This window comes from Mirounga leonina, unplaced genomic scaffold, assembly GCF_011800145.1.
Source record: "Mirounga leonina isolate KUSES-001 unplaced genomic scaffold, KU_Mleo_1.0 Mir_115, whole genome shotgun sequence".
Classification (NCBI taxonomy): Eukaryota; Metazoa; Chordata; class Mammalia; order Carnivora; family Phocidae; genus Mirounga; species Mirounga leonina.
In genome coordinates this window covers 42,478,323-42,484,089 of record NW_023270268.1, presented here as the reverse complement: position 1 = coordinate 42,484,089, position 5,767 = coordinate 42,478,323, and the positions used below count along the sequence as shown (strand labels likewise).

Sequence of the window (5,767 nt, the reverse complement as noted above, 5' to 3'; positions counted from 1 at the left end):
AAACCTTGGTTTCCTGTGGCTATTGTAATCTCAGTGGAACTCTGCTATGACAAAGGAGGAGGAAACATCACTTTGGTTACTGCAAAGTGCAAAGGTTACAGCCTATTATCCCATCTGATCTGTTTATTAGAAATCCCCGCACTCTATTTTGCTTTAAAAAAACTGGGAACACGATCTAGTTTTGAGAATAAAACAAGTTCATTTTATAAAAGCTCATAAGTTATCTATAATTCTTTCATTAAACCTTATTGAACTTGATGAGATCTGCAAGGGATGAAGGAATGTTACGTGCCAAATGGCAGGACCATTAGAATTTGGCTAAGGCATGTATAATGAGAATCAGGAAATACAGAAAATTAAACTTTTCTTTCATTACCATAATATGTTTTTAAGAGGATTCCAGAAGCACTGTTGGTAAAATGGCCATCACCAAGGAATATACAGAAAGTAGCAAATTCAAAGGACCACCTGATCATTTTTCTTCCATGGGGGGGAAAAAAAGTTTCCATTTTTAACTTGACACAAATAACTTATGCTCATGAATTCTTAGAAGTGGGAGAATATTAGAGATTCTCTAGCTCAAGTATGGGACCCAGCCTGCATAGATTCTTTAGCTTAACAACATTGTCATTATTAGATATTAAATGCTGGTCTTAGATACAGAAGGTCATATTCATATTTTTAAAGGTCAACACCAGCCAAATGATCAAATAAAAAAAGACCATAGAACAAGTAAAACAAAGGGCAGAGGGAAGAGACTGAGAAAGTAACTCAGAAAGAAAAATAAAATTGTCAAAGAAATGGCTCCAAAGTCAAAGAGAACTCCCATCTCTTCCCTCTCCCCTCCCCCCACTTTTAAGAAGATTTCACTTTATCTAAAGAGTAAAGCACATGCTTTTAGATCCAAGGGTACCTGGTTCAAATCTCAGCAGGGGCAGATTTCTCACAAACTAAAAAGGCACTCTCCCTATTAAAGGAACTGACTTAATACGGTTGTATGGACCATTACTGTACAGAATGGGGATTCACAAACTATTTTCTAAATGGGGCCTTTTTGTGCATGTACAGTAATTCCTATAGAAGCCTTTTACAAATAAAAAAAGGAAAAAAATGTGGGGGAAATCTAAGAACCCATGATTTGAGCCTTTAATAACTATTGGTGTATTAGAGACAGCCATCTGCAGTAATATAGCAGATCAGGTCTTCCTGGAAATGACCTGAAAAAGCATTTGAAGGATAAAAGCTTAATATTTGTGCAGACGTCAGATGCCTAGAAAAGATGAACAAAATACACCTTGAAGTTTGGCTTCAGTGTTGGACCTCAAAATGCATGGTTTCCATGGAACTTCATTTAAACAGGAAGTAGCACTCAAACAGTTCCTCAATAAAGACACTATTTTGCTTGAGATTTTCACAAGAAGACTTTGTTGAGTAAATTTTTATATGACACCATAATTTGACTGCTGAAAGTCCTCCTTAACAGTGAAACCTTGAAAGACATGTGGTAAACATTCTATCTAATCCATCTTATAACAGAACTCTGAGGAAACTATTAGAAATCTACTTCTACCATAAATTTATATATGAAAAGCTAGGCTTGATTTTGTTCCACATATTTGTGGTAATTTATATCACTCTCCCTGGGAACATCATTGAGGACAGAATCATACTGAATTTTGAAAATACTTCCTTCTTCAGCAGTTTCATTGTATATACTTCTCTGGAACCTACTAGACTCCACATAATTCCAAATTTGGGCAGAGATTCCAAAATATGAGAACCCAACATATAAACAGTCCTTTCAAAAGTAAAATTTATTTCCTACAGAATAAATCTGAGCACTGGGTCAACATTTTGGGTTATAGACTTTGGAGAAAGTAATTTATTTGACACCTACAATTCATCCCAAAGCTTTATGAACATCTTATCTTTATTATATTAGCTTCGAGTGACAAAAAAAATGAAAAATTTTAAAGTTCAAACTGGTTTAAAGAACAGACATAGAAAGTTGGCTTTCATGGTTAATAATAAGAACTGGTTTGGGAGCAAAGCGGGATCCAAAAGTTTGAAGGATGACATCAGAAGTCAGCCTACTTCCCCCTGCCTCTCAGGTGGTCTTCTCTTTAGGTTAGCTCCTCTCTCAGGAAGCACCCCTCTCAATCCCACAGGAAGGCTCAGCACCTGCAGGATTGCACACATCCTCACAAACACATGTCCTATGGAAACAGCTATTCCCCTCAACGTTGCAAATCAAACCCCCCTCTTGAAAACTCAAGCCTCAATTATTGTTCAGTTGAACTGGCCTAGGTTTAAATGATAAAGTGTACAGGGATTTCCTTTGATTTTAGCCAATGGAGATAAAAGAAAACCATGTATATTTCTTAGGAGTTTGACCAAAAGAGTGACCAAAGGACATTCTTTTGGTTTCAAATGTCTTGTGCATAACAACAATTGACTCAATAAATTTGACTTGGAGTATATCTAGGGATACACATGTGCATACACAAACACACACAGACACACAAACACAAATACACACAACAAAATTATACAATCTTGGAAACTAAGACTGAGCAGTAGTGTAGGGTCAGAATCTGGAAACAATTTTACCTAAGTATAAAGCTACCAAGTCCTGCTAAAAAATATAATCTTGATCACATAAAGAAAAAAGTAGAAGCATAGCCGATGCTCAATAAACATGAATAAATGAATGAATGAAGTCATTAGAAGAAAAACAAGGTGAGTGGTGTGTCGTGGAAGCTGACAGAAGTAACTGCTTCAATGAAGGCAAAGAAAATCTAGCTAACACTCTGGATGTATTAAAAGTGAAAGCAGCTTCTTCCATAGCGAGATGGCGGAAGATGACTTGACTACTTGCATGGCACCCTTTTTGGATCCGCATTTGGCTTCCCTTCTCTGCATAGGAGAGAGAGATAATGAAAAAGACTCATTACAAGGGAAATTAGATCTTCTTATTGATACCAACATGGTAGGCTTTGTTATGGACATATGTAAAAACCTTTATTCTGATGATATTCCATGTGCTTTGAGAGTTGCACAACTGAAACAGCTTCAGGCAGAGACGGAACCAGTCATGAAGAGATTTGATCCAGAAACTATACGGCAGACAGGGTCAACCAGAGATGGTCAGATGCTGTTTGACTAACTGGTGGACAAGCATGATTTTAGGCAGGAATATTTAGATACACTCTACAGGTATGCGAAAGTCCAATATGAATGTAGGAATTACCCTGGAGCAGCAGAATATCTTTACTTCTTTAGAGTGTTAGTTCCAGCAACAGATAGAAATGCTTTGAGTTCACTCTGGGGAAAACTGCTGACTTCTGAAATCTTAATGTGGAATTGGGATGCCTCTATGGAAGACCTTGCATGGTTAAGAGAGACCACAGAAAATAATTCTGTGATCTCTCCATTTCATTTTCTTCAGCAGCAGACATGGCTTGTCTACTGGTCTTGGTTTGTTTTCTTCAACCACCCCAAAGGGCATGATAACATTATTGATCTCTTCCTTAACCAGCCACAGTATCTTAATGTAATTCAGACGATGTATCCACGGATACTGCACTATTTGACTACATCCATCATAACAAACAAAGATGTTTGAAAATGCCAACAGGTGCTAAAATATTTGGTTAAATTTATTCAACAGGAGTCTTACACATTTAAAGACCCAATGACAGGATTTGCTGAATGCTTATCTGTTAACTTTGGCTTTGATGGGGCTCCGAAAAAGCTGAGGGGATGTGAATCAGTACTTGGGAATGATTTCTTCTTGGTGGCTTGTTTTGAAGATTTCATTGAAAATGTTCCTCTCTTCATACTTGAGACTTTTTGTCTCATCTAGAGGGGTGTATCAGCTATTAACATGTTGACAGACAAACTGAACATGACTCCAGAAGAAACTGAAAGTTGGCTTATAAATTTGATTATAAATGCGAGATTGGATGCCAAAATTGACTCTAAATTAGGTCATGTGGTTATGGGTAACGAAGCAGTCTCACCCTAATCAGCAAGTGATTGAAAAGACCAAAAGCCTTTCATTTAAAAGCCAGATGTTGGCCATGAATATTGAGAAGAAACTTAATCAGAATAGTAGGTCAGAGGCTCCTAACTGGGCACCTCAGGACTCTGGCCTCTACTGAAGAACTGTATAAAGACAAGATGAAAAAACTATGAAATAAAGATGAAGTAAAAAGCCATTACATAAAGGGTGACGTACATTTTAGAAACAATTAACATATTGTGTATAAATTTTAAGGAATTTGAATAAAATTGGCTGTGTCTCATTTTTTTTTTTAAAAGCAAAAGTGAGTTTGGGGAGCTAAAAGAAACCTGGAATCAAATTGGATATTAAATAACATTCTGTCCTGATTAACATTTAGTTATGGTTTGAAAATTTTAAATCTGTAAAATAATTCATACATCAATTCAGCAAATGAAACAATTACTGAGCATCAGGATACACACTTGGGATATAAAATGAAATTAAGTATCTGCTTTTCAGGTATCCCTGTGGACAACAACAAGCAGGGGAAGATGGGAATCAGTAGAGTAGGAAAAACTCAAAGAGAGTTTGTTAGACTTGAGAGGTTAAGTTCAAGGAATACCAAGTGCTGAGTGAGGGATCAGGAATAACTTAGGGAAAATTAAGCAATTGACTCTAAAAGAAAGCTGATCATATTCCTTTCATGGTAAGAAAATAATAGAATGTCCCTACACATACAACAAGAGTGGAGTTAAGCATGACATCAAGGAGACAGATGTGGACAAATGTCTCAGCCAAGGGTGATGCAGTAAGGTGCATAAATAGGACAATGTTAACAATATTATCCATGGTGGGGCAATTTCTAGACAATCCTCAAATATTGTCCAGTGAAGCTCAAAAATTTCTTCCAGATGGTTTTCCTAACATGTCTACTATTATATTTATTCTTTGACTTATGGGATTAATAATTTATTTAATAAACTCTGTTATTAATTTTTGCAAGACTCACTGAAAGGAGCCATGAAGTCTGGAAAAGTGGTTTTCCAGTAGCTCACGGGATAGCCATGTTTTCTAAAAAAGATCTTCGCTTTCATCAAAAGAAGGTGGAGTTTGATTTGGGGAGAACAATGCCCCATAGTACAATGGTAAACCATAGTACAATGTACAGAACTGCATAAATTCATTTTTTAAATTTTGTTTTGACTTGATTTCCTAACTATACACTAAAAAAATCCCCATGATTGACTTAGTTTCCATAATTCATATTTGAATTTTCTTGTAGTCATAAAAAATCCTGGCAGTGAACTTCTCAAGTGGTTAAAGTCACTTGACCTTTAACCCCTTGCTTTAAAAATCTCTCAAGAGATATGTTAAATGGCCCAGAAATATATTGCCTGTCATGTCTTATTGCTTAATTAATAGCCAACTATGCCGATGCCCTGTATGGACTGCCCTGAAGTAATTGTGAACTGATCTTGTACTCAAGGAAATGAATTGACTCCACAACATCAGCACTGTCATAGAGCATTTACTGTATTTAAATTTCCACAACCCTTAGAATAGACAGAGCATGCAAGGGCTGGTTAACTGAGCACACAAACATCAGCTGAGCAGATAAAAATGTTCTGTTGCTTACCGTGCCACACAGGGAATCATTCATTATTGGTTTCTGGAAACTGCTTTGTGAATCAAGTAAAAAGCTACCAAGTAGTAAGCATTTTTATTTTAGCCATATTTGTGATAAAGCTGGAAGTCACTGAA

At 36.4% G+C, this 5,767-nt stretch overlaps 1 pseudogene; it reads left to right on the top strand.

Moving 5' to 3' along the window:
• Positions 1 to 2,851: 2,851 nt before the first annotated feature.
• On the top strand, positions 2,852 to 4,187 carry LOC118000037 (annotated as a pseudogene).
• Positions 4,188 to 5,767: the final 1,580 nt, after the last annotated feature.